Source organism: Phocoena phocoena, chromosome 16 (genome assembly GCF_963924675.1).
Source record: "Phocoena phocoena chromosome 16, mPhoPho1.1, whole genome shotgun sequence".
NCBI classification, from domain to species: domain Eukaryota; kingdom Metazoa; phylum Chordata; class Mammalia; order Artiodactyla; family Phocoenidae; genus Phocoena; species Phocoena phocoena.
In genome coordinates this window covers 2,915,125-2,931,821 of record NC_089234.1, presented here as the reverse complement: position 1 = coordinate 2,931,821, position 16,697 = coordinate 2,915,125, and the positions used below count along the sequence as shown (strand labels likewise).

The 16,697-nt window shown below is 47.5% G+C and overlaps 1 protein-coding gene across 1 annotated transcript in view; it reads left to right on the top strand.

Annotated features, from left to right (window-relative positions):
• MGMT (O-6-methylguanine-DNA methyltransferase) overlaps positions 1–16,697 on the top strand; it is a 221,897-nt gene that overhangs the window by 124,861 nt on the left and 80,339 nt on the right. The window lies entirely within an intron of this gene.

The window sequence follows — 16,697 nt, the reverse complement described above, 5'->3', positions numbered from 1 at the left end:
TGGATTTTACTACAGTGAACAGCTCACCCCTTTTTATGGCATTTGCATCCTCAGCCCCTGCGTTTAGCCCGGTGTATTTGTCTACCTACTTCTCTGCAAACTGGAAGGTACCAGGCCCCAATGTGAAAACACCAGAGTTATGTGATGATAATTATAATCGAGGAGAAAAGTCATCACGTACAGAATTCATATAGGTGATTTAAATTAGAACCTTCATCCTCAACGCTGTTTGATTCTGTTTTCCCAGATGTTTTTTGTTTCGAATACGGCTTGATTAAAGGCAAAATTCACCGATTAAAAGAAAGCCCTTGCTGGCTGAGTGCTAAGTCCACATTTTAGCTCTGTGTACTAGTCACAAAGAAGAAACAGGGATACCTTAACTGTCCAGTTTCCGAGCCACCAGGGACCCCAGAATGGACCGAATTTCCCTCAGTAACTTAACCTAAAAACCCATCAGGTGCTCTCCGGAGACCTTGACGCTGAGCAGCCGGTGACGAGGTGACGTTCAGGGCCAACCAAGATCCCTTGCCTAGTCCGGGTGTTGAGCACCGACAGTAAGTGCCCTGGAGGAGAGTTCTGAGGGAGCTGCCGTTGGCATCGAGGATTCGAGGGGGTACTTTATAAGAGTAGTGTGTGGGGAGACCTGTACAAATGGTGGATGTATAAAAGAAGGCCTGAGGACAGTAGAAAGGAGCCCCTGCACGCGCGTCGCAGACCAGCTCTTCTGTCTTCCGCCAGTTGCCCGAGAGCTCCCGTCAAGCGCCTGTGAAGTCCTGGCCGAGGTGTTTGTTCGGGCTCTGCGACTCGGGCGTCCCTGCTCTGGCCCCAGGGCCCAGGAGAGATGACGATGGTGTTCCAGTAGAGTGGAGAGAGAAGTGGCCTTGACAGCCAGGCGAGCTGCCTGCCTGCGTGCGGGCCCCGGGGTGACAGCCCGCCTCCCCGGGAGGAGGGGAGAGGAGTGGTTCAGAGCTCCCGAGGGGGAAGGGGCTGAAGAGAGAAGATGCCTCTGTGCTGTAAATGTGTGTGTGGGGAAGGGAGCGAGGATACACCAGCACTCGGGGCCCTGTCCCCCGAGGGCTGCTTTGTCGGCTGTCCCTGCCATGGTGGGAGGCGGGGCCCGAGGGCCCGCGTCCGTCGGAGCTGAGATGCCCGCTGGGTGCAGAAGGGCCATCTTCCCCTCGTGGTGCTCTGAGCAGCAGCCCCGGCCGTGGGGCTCACCCTCAGGGTGTCGTGCGAGACCCTCCCCCCCAGGCCTGTGCACCCACCGTGCCGTGCCAGCTGGCCACCTACCACCTGCCCTGTCTGAATATTCGACTTCTTCCTGAGCGGATGCCCGAGGCTTTGGGACTTGTCAGGGAACTTCCAGCTCTGTCTTCAAGTTGTTTCCCAAACCATGTGGGCTGGGGGCCCCGGAACGCCCTGCCTGGCCCCAGGCCACGTGTCTCAGTCTGCTTGGGCCGCTGTAACGGAAATACAACGGACATGTATTTCTCATGGTTCTGGACGCTGGGAAGTCCGAGATCACGGAGCCGGCGCACTCGGTGTCTGGTGAGGGCCCACCGCCTGGACGGCTGTCTTCTCACTGTGTCCTCACAGGGCCGAAGCGGGGGAGGGAGCTCTCTGGGGTCTCACTCTTCCCATTCATGGGGGCTCCACCCCCATGACCTAATCACCCCCCCCCCCGCCCCGCCAAACGCTCCACCTCCCAGTTAACCTTGGGGGCTAGGATTTCAACATGTGCATTCTGGGGGTGTGACACAGACGTTCAGACCATAGCACGTAGCACTGGGGAATCTGCCTTCTGCTGAGGGACTCTCCAGAGTGATATCCAGAATGATACCCGGTCGTGCTGCTCTCGTCCCACATCATCTGTCCACTGTGATAGAGATGATAACATTCAAGTTTTTATAGTGCCTTTCGTTGTGATGCCCTCTAGGTACCTTTCTCACGTCAAGAATCTGCTCTGTTAAGGACTCCACTTCAGGTCGTTGACAAATAGTGCGCAAGGTACCACCGCAGGGTCTGCTCTTTGAAGTTAATTTTAAAATAATCGGAATTTTAAAGTTAAAAGGAACCTTATAGGCCTACAGAATCAGCATCCTTAAGTCTCTGTCCTTTTATATTTGACAACCAAACGCAAAGCAGAAGTAGAGACACAGACGTAGAGGACAAACGTATGGATACCAAGGGGGAAAGGCCGGGTGGGAGGAATTGGGAGGCTGGGACTGACACACACACACTGTTGATGCCATGTATAAAATAGACAACGGAGGGGAGTATAGTGGGCGCACGGGGAGCTCTGCCCAGTGCACTGTGGTGTCCCAGATGGCAGGGAAACCCAGGAGCGAGGGGATGTATGTCTGCGCGTGGCTGGTGCATTTTGCTGTGCAGAAGCAAACACAACATCCGTAAAGCAGCTGTGCTCCAATAAAAATTCATTTAAAAAAAAAAAGGTCTGTTTCTGCCTCGCAGTCCAGGGGTACATGGGGAGTGAGCGGCAGAGAGGTCCAGTGTGAAGAGGGAAGGAGAAGCCAGGGCCCAGGGTCCTGAGCCGGGGGCCCATCCGGGAAGGAGCCACCCAGCAGTCAGGGAGCCTGGGGGCCCTCCGAGACCACCTACTCCAGCCGCAGCCTCGACCAAGCAGCAGCCTGTGCAGGCCAAGGGGGTGCAGAGCAGAGCGAGAGCTGTGCCCAGCTGGGGCTCCCGGGCCAGAGCTACACCCCCGCCTCTCTCCCGCGCTGTTGGCCACGCAGCCCCCGCCCTGCCTCCTGCCCGAGTTCTCAGGTACTGTGGGCCTGAGGATGAGATCCGTAAGTAGCCTGCAGTTCTGCACCTGAGCAGCCCTCCGAAAGGGTTGTGTGGGAGACCGGCTCTGACATCCGCCACAGAGAGGCCTGAGATGGCCCAGCATCCCGGGGGCCTGTCGTGTTAGAGGAGACGCAGTCACCTTCTCCCTTCCTTCCTTAATAACATTTGTCTGCTGTTCTGTTAAACATGTCGGGAACGCCAAGCCTGTCTGCCGCCGTGAGCCTGAGGCTCAGCAGGGGCGGAGAGGTGGGCTTCAGCTGGCTGGGTGGAGGCCCGTGAGGACGCAGGCTGCACGTGGGCGGGTAAGCCCCCTGGAGAGCCCGGGGGCGCGTGAGGGGCAAAAGCCACGCCAGCGGAGTGGGCGGGGGGGTTGGCATGGAGGAGAGTCTCCAGGACAGGACGAGGCCTCCACCTGCCAAGACCACTTCCTGAGGCAAGTGGGGTCTCCGTAAGCGACACCTGAGGGTGAGGGGCTGGGTGGACATATGGGGTGTGGTCAGCGGACAGGCCGCTTGCTTCTAAAAATGTCTAATGGAAACCACCTCTCCTTCCAAGTCGTGAGAACTAGTGGAAATCACTTATGACTTCTTCGGAGATTCCTTCCTCCTGAGGGCCGTCCCCGGAGCAGAAGGGAACGAGCATATACAGCGTGGCCCAGGGTGTGCTGCAGGGGTGACGCCTACCCAGCCCCACGGCCTCCACGCGTCCGGCCCTCGCCCTGCTGGGAAGGCCGGGGCTGGGCCTTGTGCTGAAAGGCGCTTGTGTTTGAGGAGGTTCGCACGCACCCCGACAGTGCAGACAGCGCGGCAGCCACCGGCTTGGGACGTGGCTCGGGCAGTGCCCAGCCGTGGCCCCGACGCCCTCAGGGCTGTGGGCCAGGCCACGTCTGTGGCTATCCCCACACAGGGAGAAGAGGTTTGGCTCGCTGGCAGCCATGTTGGTCCCATTCATATCTCTTCAGGCTTGGTTACCCAGCACTTGCTTGGCGAAAAGTTAGGGACACGTTTCTTTCACAAATCATAATTTTTGAACTTGCACGAGCTCTGATTTCCTGAGGTGCTGGCTTCCGCACTTCTGGATAGTTGCGACCTAGAAGTGGACAGGAAGGGCCAGGTGGAAATCTTCTCCTTTCATTGTCAACATCTAGGTCTTTAATTCCTTTTGACCGTGGTGTGAGAGCTTTCTCTGGTGCTTTGGGGCTTTTTCGGATGTGACTTGTCTGGGTGAAGTGATTGGCGTGAGCAAACATGGGGTGAGCTTGCAAAACACTTGGTAGTCTTTAAAAAAAGAGAAAACTATAAATGTATATCATTTTTAACACTGAATGCAGGGAGGGAGTGTCCCTCAGTATAGCTGCCGGTGGTAATTACACGAGCGAGAGGGAATTTCACTTTGGGTGGATTTGGGATTTCTGTTGATGTGTATACTCACTGCGTCTTGCAGAAAACATTTTGTAAACACAGGAGCGTGTGCAGTTTCTGGGGAAGAGGTGCAGTAACGAGGCAGAGGCATTGATTTTATATTGAAGGAGTGTGGGCGAGAGGTAACAGTTCTGTTTAAATTAGCCAGCAACAGCAGGCAGTCCCAGAGAAGCAAGCTGGGCAGCAGAAACCGCTGTCCTCGCCCTGATTCTGAGTTCAGATCACAGAGGAGTCAGTTCTCCAAGACCAGCCCTGTACTCGTCATATTACAGATGCAAACTCTTAGTCTCGGGGGAACTCGGATGAAAAGCCAGAGAGAGATCAACGCACCTCGTGCCAGACGTCCCTGCCGGAGTCTCCTTTGGACTTCGCAGCACCGTCTGCCTCACGTAGAATATCGTATATTATACACTTAACAGGAACTGTCTGGGCTGCAGTTCAGTCAGTGCGCTGCTTCATCCGTGGCAGAAGGGCCGCAAGGACCATACTCGCTGTGAGCCCGTCATGTATCAGTGTCTCCGAAGCTGTGAACGCGGTGGTCCTCCTGGTGTACTGGCTCCTCTGGAGGCCTTTGGCCCTCCTTCCCAGGGCGCTCAAGGGTGATACACACCTCAAGGGCTTGTCAAACAATGGTCAGTGTCCCCGTTCTGGGGAGGGAGTTTTCCATAACGCTCAGACCCAATTTGAAATTTAACCTTAATGTTCCATAGAAACAGCACGATAAAAAGGCTCCCTAACTAGCCCCAAAGAACTTCTTCAGGAAGACAGCGAAAATGGTGATACTTCATTTTCCAGTGGCCAAAGCCAGCAAAGTTCCTGTGAGTCACATGGGCTTTGTGAAGCAGGTCAGGGATTTGTCACCATGTCCTAAGTTCCTAATGACTATAAAGGGCCCCACAGAATACAGACTTCTACCTCATTTGGAGACACAGAGCTTATCCTGGGGACTTGCTGTGTTTACCTGCCTGCGGCCCTGGAGCTTTGGTTCTCTCGATGGTTGTTAAGTGCTGGTCAGTATTTCCTACCAACCTGATACATTCCATTGAACATGCAGGAATCACATGTGTGTGACCAACTATTTATTGGCAAGTAATTTTTTTGTGAAACATGCCAGAGATATGCCAGCTTTGTTTAATTCATTTAACAAATACTTAATGAGGACTTACTGCATTCTAGGGATACAGAGGTCCAACAAACAAAATGGATAAAAAAAACCGTGCATGCGTTATAAAGGTGCTTATAATCTTGGCTGGGGGTGGAGATGGGGTGGGCGGGAGCGAGACAGAATTAATACGTAAACTCTATTTAATGTATCCTATGAGTGCTGGGGGAACTCTCCAGCAGGAGGGGTGGGATGAGTGCCAGGGAGAGGGGTGTCCTTGACCTGAGGTGATTGGAGGCCTTGCTGAGGAAATGACCTTTGAGTGAGGTCCTGGAGGAAGAAGCTGTGCTGGAAGGGACGGCCGGACCAGCTCTCCCCCAGAGGGAGGGGAGCCCAGGAAGGCCCTGGGCTTCTTGTGCCTGCGGGAACCTCATGCTGAGACCTAGCCGTGTAACCTGAGCATTCCGCGCCCTCTGAGTGAGGAGCCCCCATCTCAGGGGTGCAAAGTCCCGGCCAGGTTTTCCCTAATTGGCACCCCATCCTGTTTTCTTTTTTTTTTGTTTGTTTGTTTTGTTTTGCGGTACGCGGGCCTCTCACGGCTGCGGCCTCTCCCGGTGCGGAGCACAGGCTCCGGACGCGCAGGCTCAGCGGCCATGGCTCACGGGCTCAGCCGCTCCGCGGCATGTGGGATCCTCCCGGACCGGGTCACGAACCCGTGTCCCGTGCATCGGCAGGCGGACTCCCAGCCACTGCGCCACCAGGGAAGCCCCCCATCCTATTTTCTTTGGCTCAGAAAATTCATGTAAATGTATATTCTAATGTAGTATTGATATTGGTAGGTTCCCTCCGCCCATCCCCTGAAGATCAAGTCCCACGGGGTCTTCCAAACCCTTAAGGTAGCCTCCGTGGTACTACACAGTTTTGTATTTGCGTTTGCTTCCGTTTTTTAGTCATTTATTTATTTTTGGCTGCCTTCGGTCTTCGTTGCAGTGCGTGGGCTTCTCATTGCGGTGGCTTTTGTTGTTGTGGAGCACGGGCTCTAGGTGCGCGGGCTTCAGTAACTGTGGTGCTTGGACTTCAGTAGCTATGGCGCACGGGCTCTAGAGCGCAAGCTCAGTAGTTGTGGCTCGCGGGCTTACTTGCTCCGCAGCATGTGGGATCTTCCCGGACCAGGGCTCGAACCCGTGACCCCTGCATTGGCAGGTGGACTCCCAACCACTGTGCCACCAGGGAAGTCCCTGCTTCTGATTTTTAAAAAGACCTGTTTGTAGGTGTCGCCTCCCATCAGTGAATCCCAACTAAGGAACGAGAATGGAGGAGTGGGGGCTCCTGGCTCTCACTGTAGCAGATGGGACGGCTCTGAGGGTGACCGTCCCAGAGACAGGATGGAGAGAGCCGCACCATCAGACTAGCACGGCTGTTACTGACCAGCAGCAAGCAGCTCCGCTTGCCTCGCCATCTTCAGACAGGCTCACTACTCTATTTGTTTCATAAAATATGCATTGAGAGCAGCTCCCAAATGCTGAATGGCGAGCGACATGCCTGGCGCGCGCTGCGCTGGGTTGCCAGAGTCTCTGAGAAGCGTATTTGATTCTAATTCAATAGGAGTTTTAACCCCTGCGTTTGAAAAATCTTGCTTGGAAAGTCCATGCTATTCCCATTAACATCAATGAGGTTTTCACATACCCAAATAGCTAGATGGTGCTTTGAGAAAAGCAGGATCTCACTGTATCCACTGGGGTTCTGCAGTGATTTGACGTGTCCTGGAAAAAATTATCTTTCAAGAAAGTAAGTTTGGTTGATTGAAATGAAATTAATTCCACATTTCTGTGTCACAATTTATTAACCTGATTGGCTTGCTGCATTGCAGCCTCTGTTTACAAACATTCTTAGGCCCTCGTGCACCTTCTCGCAGCACCTTACGTGCTTTCCCGCCCGCGTCCTCCCTGCGAAGCTAAGCCTGCTGCTGACAGTTGCCCTGTGGACTGCTGAAGGTGTAGCACGTGAGAGCCCCCAGAATTTCCCACGAGTGGCTGAAATTCCCCCTGTAAACGTCGGCTCCGCCGGCAGCATGGACACCACTAATGCCACCCTAACACACTTGCTTTGGGTTTCATGGTTGTAGCAACAGCCCTTAGCTTTCGCGCTTTTATGTTCTTGTCTCAGAAAAGACCCGGTGTAACTGTCTCAGTGCCTGGTGTATTTTTCATATGCTTTCGCTTGCAGCTAGAACAGATCTTGCCCGGTATTGGCAGTGTTATGGATTTGGGTTCTTGGCTGAACTCTCCAGAGAGCATGAAGGATCCCATTTGTTCATGAGAAAAGAACTGAAGTCACACATCCTTGCATGTTAGTTCCAAGGCTACTGGCATTATTTATTTAATGACTAATGAAATTTTGAAGAGCGGTTTAGCCCTAAAATATTCCATTAGTAGCTGCCAGAAAAGCTTTTTTGAAACAATATTAAGCTACAGAAAAGGTATTCTGATGTTAATAGACTGACACATAAAAACAGCAGTGAAAATAAAGTGTCTACACTTGAACTGAAGTCCCACGTAAAGATCACTTTTTTTTTTTTTTTTTTTTTTAAAGAGCTTTTTGATATGGACCTTTTTTAAAGTCTTTATTGAACTTGTTACAATATTGCTTCTGTTTTATGTTTTGCTTTTCTGGCCCTGAGGCATGTGGGATCCTAGCTCCCTAACCAGGGATCGAACCTGCACCCCCTTCATTGGAAGGCAAAGTCTTAATCCCTGGACCACCAGGGAAGTCCCAAAGATCACTTTTTAAATCGCATAACGGGAGTCCCACGGCACGTACCTAACGTAACCCTCACAGGGGGCCTCTCGGGGACTGACCCCCCCCTTGCTTCTCACTGACCTCTGTGCGGTGATACCAGCTGCTTAGAAGATGGCAGTGCTGTCTCTAATGACGCGTGGTGTTTCTCCTTCTAGAACAGTGAATATCATTTTGTTTGAGATTTTGATTTTTTACTACAGGTTTCAACAACTGTTTCTCTTTTCAGATCTAAGGTTATAAATTCCTCCTTTCTCTTCTTTCACTTTCACCCACTTCCGGCTTTTCCTCTCCCTGCCGGTTGTCTCATTGCTAAACACTTGTTTATGACCCTCCCTTTTCATTTCCCAGGACACATGCCGCTGTAAGCCCTTTTTTTCGCTTGCGGTATTGCATCAGCCTCTCTGGTAGTGTAGTGCGGTGGTCCTGGCAGCATGGTCAGTGTTCTAGACCACTGAGCCATTTCCTGAGAGGCTGGCGTTGGACTGAGCACGCCGGGGAAGAAGACAGCAGGGTGCCTGCCCTCAGAACGCAGTTTTCCTCCTCCAGGTTGAGATTTTAAAGAAGAAACAAAGAAGCTTCCAGAGCCCCTGGGGTAGGAATGTAGAGGCGCCCTTCCCTCATCCTAGCTCAGCTTCTGCTCCCGCCGCAAGGGCACCCTGCCCGTGGCCATCTTTGAGCTGATTCCCTCCTTCCCGTTCTCCTCTGCTTGCATTTCCACGATGTGAACTAAAGGCTTGCGCTGGCCCCTCAGGACCGGGGAAGACTGTCTCTGTCTCCAGCAGGGTTTGCATCTCTTGCTGGGACCTGCTTGTGTGTCACTGTTGATCTGAAGTTCTTTTTCCTTTCTTTGAATTGAAAAATTTTAAAGCAGCACAGGTTTATTATTTAAAAATTTTCAAATGTGGAAGTATTAAAAATCCTCTTTCCAGAGGCAGGCAGTCTTGACTGCAAATCTGTTGCTGTTTTCGTTAATAAACTTACGTACCTTTACCAGAAAGGTATACATTATTTTGTGAGCAGGACTTTTAATAATCACCAATGTTTTATAGCTGCACATTGTTCTACATTAGTAATTACTATAATTTATTAACTCTTTCCACTTTCTTTGGAAATCTAGTTGATATCCAACTTCCTTTGTTCTTACAGAGTCTGTTGTCATGAACGTTCCTGAGTGTCTGTATTTCTCTGTCATAGACGAGCATTCCGGTGGAGTAGATTCCTGGAAAAAGAATTGCTAGGTCAAAGGGCAAGTACATTTAAAGTTTGGATGGATACAGCCCACGTGCCCTACCAGAAGGCTGTACCAGTTTATAATCCTCAACACTGATACCAGTTTCTCTGTATCTTCATATGACATGTTTTAAAGTGGCTTATGTCTTTAAAAAATGACATTTCTTTAACTGTTGAAGTCATACTTTTTAACAATTATTAGCCAATTGTAATTTTTTTCTCCTTTAATTTTCTTATACATATTCTTCACTTTTCCCCATTGTTTGTCTTTTTATTTTTTTACTTTAGTAACTTTCTTTAAAGTGTAGCTATTAGTCCTTTGTCTGGTAACTTACACATATTTTATTCTACTTTCTAAAGGTGCTTTTGGCACACTGGAGTTTTTAAATTTTTATGTAGTCCAATCTGACAGTTCCTTTATTGGAGCTTTTGAGTTTGGAGTCTTGTTTTGAAATGTCATTACTACCGGGCTTCCCTGGTGGCGCAGTGGTTGAGAGTCCGCCTGCCGATGCAGGGGGACGCGGGTTCGTGCCCCAGTCCGGGAAGATCCCACATGCCGCGGAGCGGCTGGGCCCGTGAGCCATGGCCGCTGAGCCTGCGCGTCCGGAGCCTGTGCTCCGCAACGGGAGAGGCCACAACAGTGAGAGGCCCGCGTACCGCAAAGAAATAGAGAGAGAGAGAGAGAGCAGGTTGCAAGAAGTATTATCTTTTGCTAATGATGCTCTTGTGGTTTTGTTTTAATATTGTTAGTTTGTCCATAAGTTGCTTTTGTATGATCTGAGATGTGGTCTAATATGAAGTTGTCTGACGTTGGTGGTTGGTTTACACACGATCTTTCCCCACTATCTGTTTGTTGGCGTCCACCCTCTTAACCGAAATGTCCACTTCATTTTATACGAACCTCCCGTGAGGGTCTGTATATGGGCTCCATTCTGCTCTGACGCTGCACTTGTTCATCCCTGGGCCAGCTCTGTATTGTTAATAAACGTATGTCTCCGGTAAGTAGTGGAATATGTCTTTTTTCAGTGGAATGTTTAAAAATATACTTGGGGTGGAGACACAGGAAGAATAGTATGCAGATAGTCTGACAGAATAGGGACGATATATTGAAGTGTTTATAGAGAACTCATCCGTTTTCCTAGGGGGTTGCCTGTCCTTATTGATTTATGTAGGAGTTCTTTACGTATTCTGGATATGAGTCCTTTCGCTGTGTATGTTGAAATACCTTCCATCTTGTGACTTACCTATTCATTCTTCTAATGGTGTCTTGCTGAACAGAAATTCTTAATTTCAAAATAGTCAAATTTTATCAATCTTCATTTATGGTTAGTGTGTGTTTTGTCACGTTTAAGAAGTCTTTTCTCTCCCACAAGATACTGGAGATAGTCTCCTTATTATCTTTGAGAACAGAGGTTGGCAAGCTTTTTCTGTAAAGGGCTAGAGAATAAATATTTTAGTCTTTGCGACCACATATGGTCTCTGCTCCGTTCTTAGCTTGTGGATGAACTTGGTCCGCAGGCTGTGGTTTGCTTGCTCCTGTTCTAGAAGCTGCAGCTTTTTGCTCTTACATTTAGAGATACAGTATACTTGGAATTGATTTTGTTTGATAGTGTTTTATACTGAATAGTGCAGACAGTATCTAATTCATTAATTGAGAAGTCCGTTCCTTCCCCATATCTGTTCAGTGAACCCCCATGTCACGAACTAAATGAGTCTGTTTCTGAAGTCTCCATTCCCTTTTATTGGTCTGTTTGTTTATTATTCCACAATACCACCCTGTCTTGATTATTGTAGCTTTCCGGAGACGAAGTGCTTCCGTTGTTCTTTTTACAACTATCTTGGCTGTTCTTAGCCAAAACATTTTCCTTAGCATGTACCTTTTAGAATCAGTTTGTCATGTTCCAAAGTAATTTTTTTAAACCAACACCTTTTTTAAAAGAAACTGAAATCGGATTGACTCTACAGATTGGTTTGAGGCAAATTGACATCTTTTGAGTTTTTAGTCATCAAATCCATAAACTATCATATTCCCCCATTTATTGAAGTTGTCTTCATTTTCCTCAGGGATGATTTATGGCCTTCCTGTGCAGAGGTCTTGAATACATTTTGTTGGATTTATTATTAGGGATCTAATATTTTACTACGTATGACCTAATGTAAATGGCCTATAGATCTTAATCAGCAGTGCTTCCTTCAGTCGATGGTGCAATGTCCTGCTGGAAGGGTCTTGACTTACAATTTTATTTACAGGAAAGTTTTGAAATTACAGGACACCTTAGGTTTGCGGCTTTCTTTAGGTCGCTTTTTTTAAGCAAGTTACTCTGACTTACTGTACTGGCTAGGACGTCTCCTACAGTGTTAAATAGGAGTGATGAGAGCACACAGCCATATCTTGTTCCCAGCTTTAGGGAGAAAGAATTCAGTCTCTTTTTTTTCCTGATCGGTCTGGCTGGATGTTTATCAATTTCATCATTTCGCTCAAAATCCTACTTCTGGTTTCATTTATTTTCTCTATTGTTTTCCTGTTTTCTGTTTCATCGATTTCTTCCATGGGATCAGTCTGTAGACACATAATTTTATTTGAGTGTTTCCATCCCTTGGAAGGCATTTGTAAAGTTCTTAGATTCTTCTCTTGATGTTTTTCTTTTAGAATGTCATTACACTACACATTAGTCCCTTCCAATTAAAGAGCAAGTGAAAGCTCTTCAATTGTACATTTAAAAGGATTTTGAAACATGGAAGTTTCCTTTGTACTTGCCTTGGGATCCAACAAAAGCTGCTGGAACAGCAGTTTGTGCTCAGAAAATATGTCTGCTGCAAATGTGTGTGGGAATGGAGATCTTGAGAAGTTTGTGAAGCCGCTGGACATTTCTTAGGATTCACAGAACGTTAACTTGTCATCAAAGCAGCTTTGTGGCGTAAGCGTGTACGTGTTTTGCCTTGTAATTTTAGGTTGAATTTATTAACAAACATCAAGTCTGCGTAAAAAAGCTGATTTCCAAAGATACTTAGTTTTGATAATAGTGGCTGAAGGCAGTTCTGATTGAGACATTTTTCAATATCAACTCTGAACTATAAAAATTGCAGCAAAACGTGACTTCTGCTTCTAAGGCCATCAGTATGTTCCATGGTAGAGTAATTCAGGATATCCAAGTTTTATTTCTGACAGAATTTCGCAGAACTGAGATGGTTAAGTACAGGAGAGCAAATGGAGTAAACTGCGGTTACACTGTTTCCGTTTACACGTAGTAGATCCAGGTATTTCCTGCACGGTTCCTGACGACAGGTAATACAGTGCATGGCCATAGGGTTTAAATGCCTTACGTTTTAATAAGCTCTGTCAGTTCGTCCAGCTGAGACTCTTCCTGCTTTACACATTTTTATCACCATCTCTTATACTACATAGTAGCAGATGCCACTTCAGGTCGTCCTGAATTAGTGTTTTCCTCAACTTTTTGGAGAATATTCTCACCATGGCCATAGTTTATAAACCCTTGATTTCACTTTCCCCATAAGGAACTACAAAGAGAGGAGAACATTTAAGCCCAAAGCAAGTGGAAGAAAGGCCATAATAAAGAGCAGAAATTGATGAAATTGAAAACGAAAAAAAAGAGACAGAGAGAGAGAAAACCAAAGAAACCAAAAGCTTGTTTTTTGAAGAGATCAATAAAAATGATAAAACGCTAACCAGACTGAGAGAGAGCAATGCAAATTACCCATGTCAGTACTGAAAGGGGAAATCAGTACAGATCCTACAGACACTAAAAAATAATAAGGAAATATTATGAACAGTTTTATGGCCATAAAGATGATAACTCAGATGAAATGGACAAATTACTAAAAGACACACACTACCAGGACCTTGAGTGCTATGGTAGTTAGATGACCCTATGTCAGCACTCATTGAACTGTGCACTTAAAAGGTGTGGATCATACTGTATGTCAATTTTACCGCAGTATACCCGATCTCAAAATATTTTTAAATGCAGCCAGTATCGCATTTTGATTTACGTGCAGTTTTACCATTTTTATTGCTTCTCATCCCTTCTGTATCACCAACTTAGTTTCTGTGATAATTTTTCTTCTGCCTGAATAATACCTTTTAAGCAGTGGTGGGCTGACACCAGCTCAGATGGCTCATAAGAGCCAGTTCTTTAATTTACAAGAATTTTGTGAACTGGTTGTCAAGCAGAGTCATTGTTCAATATTAAATCATATGAATTTACAGTTAAATCCATCGCATTTAGAAAGGGAACGTGCTCGAAACCCAGCCCTTCCCATTATGCGCTAATTTACTGTGGTCTGCACCCTTGAGCTCGTTCCTGTAACACAGTGCTGCTGCGGTACACTATGCCACTCTAGTGGCGTTTTGAAATCAGCCCTAGTGTGTGTTTAAACTGCAGAAACCAGCAAACGCTGTGTTTTGTCTTGTCTCTCTAACTAACCGTTCACTAACTTTTTTCCTACTGTGTTGGATTTGGTTTTAAACCTATTCGTAGGATGCATTGTTTCTGTGACTTATTTTTCAATTCTAGTTTTTTACAAATAGTTGGAAATTCTTCCGAGCTTGTAATCTAGGTTTTTATTCTACTTGAATGTAATAAACCACGTTATTTTATGTTCGTATCAGATAGTTCCAACCTCCAGAATCCTTGGATCCGATCTGGTCTTCATTTCTGCTGGGGTTTGTTCCTGTTGTCTGTGTCCTCATGTGTCTTATTTATTGCCACGTTATTGCACTTGAAAAATTGTATGTGGAAATGCATCGGATGCCGTCCTCTTCCTCCAGCAGGAACCCCCTTCTAGTCTCAGGGATTCACATGATCAGAGGGGGCTGCATGTCATGTGAGGTTCGGCTTGGTGACCGCTCACCCTTGCTCCTGCATGGTGGCATCCAGCTTCCTCTCCCAGCGAGAGGGCGAGGGGAGATGACAAGGGCCAGCCCTGTGGGTCCATCCAGATCGACTTGATGTCAATACAGGGGCTTGCAGGTTCTCGGCCTGGGTATATTCGTTGAAGAAATTGCCACCTTGTAATTTCAGCTTACTGGGAAGGGGGTGGTCAACGGGATATACGAAGTTTCTGAGGTGCCAGTTGTAACCGTATCAGAATGGGTTTCGTATGGCATTTAAGGCATGTTTAGATATGTTTACCAAATATGAGTTATATTAAAATCTAGAGGCAGGTTTGTGAAGAAAAATAGTCACACGTTTTTGCCAAACCCCAGCCTTTATCTCTAGTTCTTTTGCTGAATATTTTAGAGTATTGACTTCAAGCAGCAGTGTGGTTGTGTTCGGGTTTGAAAGACGTACTGAACTTTAAATGCTCAAGACCCATCCGTAGAGCAGTTGTTTTGGCTGCTGTAGAAAGACAGTACCCTAACTCTTCTGATGGAACTGTCTCCAGTACGTGCGAAGTTGTCTCAGCTCTCATTTTTGTTAAACTAAACTCAAACACAGAGAATTCTTTCACACCACTGGATGTTGTTAATGCGTATTGCTTTGGGGACCAAAGTCATCAAAGCTGGTAACCACTCAAATGCTTTTTTAATTCCAAATCTAAGATTAGTAATTCCACAAAGTCCACACGAACCTGACTTTGAAGCTTTGTTACTTTGGCGCACAAGCGTTGGCCGTGGACCTGGACACCTCTCATGACTGCAGTTGTTCGCTTCATGCATCTGCGGGCTTCACAGCCTCTCCCACCCGTAAGTGGCTCGCAGGCCTCCTTTGGTTTGATTCTTCATCGCTCGGTCTGTCTGACCTTTTCAGGCCCTTCACCACGTGGACTCCTTGCTCATCTTTGGGAGCAGGGCCATGATGGAAATTCACGTGGGTCTCTGAGTTACCCAGTTGCCAAAATGAAATGCAGTCCAAAAAGGAGAAAAGTTTCCAAAGGAAAAATAAAAGTGAGAGGACTCCCTAGGGAGCTTGGGGAATCTCCGTGCTTTGATCTCCTTCACACTAGCCGGAGGGAGTTAAGGAGCTGAGATGCCCCCGTGTTAGCACTCTCGGCCTTGTCCTTGAACCTTCTCAGTTCACAGACTTTCCACCGGCCATGTTTTCCCTTTAGAAATTACATGTTGAGACCAGTGCAGGGAACACAGAAATAAGAAATCAAGACGTGTTCTCCTTGCCCTCCTGGAATCCACAGTCCAGTGGAGGAGGCTGGTGTTCAACAACTAATGAGCAAGTAGTTATTTGTTTGGAGTGGAGAGGAGGACTGCCAAGGAAAGAGGCCAAGTGCTGGGGGGGCATGAAAGCGGGGGCTGGCCTTTTACATGGGTCAGAGGAGGCTTCCTTGAAGGCAGCTTTCAAGCGAGATGTGAGCAATGGGAAGGGGGGTACAAGAGCCCTCCGGGCAGAGAGGGCTGTGTGTGCCATCCCTGCGTACTCGGGAAGGTACAGATGGGGACCGGTGCGCTCTCTGTGCCAAGTAGCAGGTCTGGGCCAAGACAGGGGCCCGCGGCAGCAGGGGCCGGCTCACTCCGAGATTTGTGAGCACGTTAGGAAGCCGTCTGGAGGGAGCAGCAAAGCCACCGTGACAGCGGCGGGGTTTGGTTTTCTTTCAAGACATTCAGATGTTAAAAGAAAAAGCAGTTCATCCTTTCTTCCTCCACCCACCCCCTGCCTCTGGTAACCACCAGTCTGTTCTCTGTGTCTGAGCTTCGTTTTTATGTGTACATGTATGCATGTTTAGATTCCACATGTAAGAGAGACCATATGGTATTTCTTTGTCTGACTGACTGACTTCACCTTAGCATAATGCCCTTGAGGCCTGTCCATGTTGTCCCAAGTGGTAAGATTTCGTTCTTTGTATGGCTTAATAATATTTCATTGTGTGTGTATATACATGTATATATATAAAAACATACATATATATGCACGTGCACGTGTGTGTGTATATATACATATGTGTGCCACATTTTCTTTATCCATTCATCTGTCGATGGGCACTTAGGTTGCTATCTTGGTTATTGTAAATGATTGCTGCAATGAACATGGGGGTGCATATATCTTTTCAAGTTAGTGCTTTTGCTTTCCCTGGATAAATACTCAGGAGTGGAGTTGCTGGATCATAATGGTAGTTCTATTTTTAATTTTTTTGAGGGACCTCCATACTGTTCTCCATAGTGGCTGCACCAATTTACATTCCCCCCAACAGTGTAGGAGGATTTCCTTTTCTCCACATCCTCACCAACATTTGTTATTTCTTGTCTTTTTGATAAGAGCCTTTCTAACAGGTGTGAGGTGATAATCATTGTGGTTTTGATTTGCATTTCCCTGATGATTACTGACATTGAGCACCTTTTCATGTATCTGTTGGCCATCTGTATG